We start from the raw sequence: 1,948 nt of genomic DNA on the forward strand, positions 1-1,948 counted from the left end.
AGGTGTCCATTTGTGCATACAATAATGCAAGGACGGGCACTTGAGGTCCTCCATCACAAGAACATGTAAAGTTGGGAATTTTTTATTTTTTATTTATTTATACATTTAAGGAACATAGCACATGGTACATAATATAAAACACACAGTTAAGAGATAACATATAAATCATATATATATAATGAGGTCATAAAAACAGCATAAAAGAGCACACTTTTGTCATAAAAAATAATAAAAGGTACTATACACCTATGGATAACCAATTAAGCTAAAAGCTTATTTCCAATGGGGTCCATAGAAATAAAAATACATAATTACAACCCTTTCCCCCCATAAAAAACAAAGCAAATAAAACTAATCTAATGAAAGTCGCCATATGACCTTTAAAGTGGTGGTGCAACGTAAAACCCAACAATAACAATTAAAAGTTATAAATCTATATTGTCTATGTTTAACTTTACTGCGTAAAAATCTATATTTTAGACCAGCACATACACTATGATGATGAATGATGACTTTAATTAATATTGAGTTCCCTGAATTCATGTTCATGTAGTTATACACATAAATGTAATGCGGAGGCTGGGGCTGTATTGGCATTACTTTTTATTTGTTCCCTAGAATATCATAATATCAACAATTTAATTGCAAACTGAATTGATAATAGTTTTTTCCCTATTTTAAAACTAAAAAAAATAAATAAGTTTTTAATTTGAAGTTTTTTACAAAATATATTTTCTTTGTTGCACGAAAACCCCAAACCCTATTTTTCCAAAAAAATTTTTTAAATTAAAATTCTTTACAAAAAAAATTTGATACATGTAATTGCAATAAACGAGACCCCTAATTTTTATGAAAAAATACAACGAGCTGGTTGTTTTTTTAAAAATTTTTTAAAAATTTTTGCATTAGTCTTTGACAGTTAAGCGATGTCTCTTATTGCAACCGGGTGTAATTTTTAGGGCAGTTTTTTAAAAATGTTAAAAAATGCCTTCCTTTTCTTTTTTGAATTTTGATAAAGTAAATATTTTGAGTTTTCCCTGTTTTACGGGAAGGAATAGGGTTTTTATAAAGATTTAAATTAAGGGAAGGGGTAAGGCAATTTAAGGGGAAGAAATTTAAAGGTTAAAAGGGTTTTAAGGCAAAAATCATTCAAGACAAAAACAAGATTTAAATCAAGACAAAAACAAGGGGGCCTTTTTTATATTTTATTCACAGAAAAAATAATAACACCACGGATTTATATTACATAAAAATATGTAATATAAATCCGTGATAACACTAACTATGAAAGCTATTTTCGACATTACATACAGACTATCCTTAACATACAAACAAACAAACTGTATAAAAGAAAACTAGATTAAGAGACTCAATATTGTTCATCTATGATAAAGCTGTAAAATGATTTGAAATACACAAGCACAGTCATATAGATAAGATAATTTATTGCAAGCACATATATCATTATTTATTTATTTATTATTATTTATTTAGACTAGAATGTATTTTATGAACACTAAGCTATAGTTTATTTAAAATATTTTTTTTTTATTCCTGCAACTTCTTTTTCGTCTTTTCTTTTGATTACCGTATCAAATTTTAGTTAGCAATGCAGCATACATAGCCTAGTCATTAATTATATGATATCCAACGTAATCTCATTTTCACGAAAATGTGAATTAACAGGGTACTCAGTAATCTATATGGATCCCTGTTATAGATTTTAAGCCATGGTGTCATTGCTCACTTTCGTCAAAAATCTCACTTTCGTATTTTAGGCAAACCCTAAAAAATCACCATTGCGTATTTTAGTCATACATTTCCAATACGAAGTCGTAAACATCCTGATTTGCTTGCCAATAAATCTGGGGGAAAATGAAGTAATTGAAAAAACTATTTGAATTCACTTTCTAATATATTTAATTATCTGTACTTAGTAGGTCACAGG

Source organism: Ruditapes philippinarum, unplaced genomic scaffold, assembly GCF_026571515.1.
Source record: "Ruditapes philippinarum isolate M1 unplaced genomic scaffold, ASM2657151v2 ctg3000_1_1_1_1, whole genome shotgun sequence".
NCBI lineage: Eukaryota > Metazoa > Mollusca > Bivalvia > Venerida > Veneridae > Ruditapes > Ruditapes philippinarum.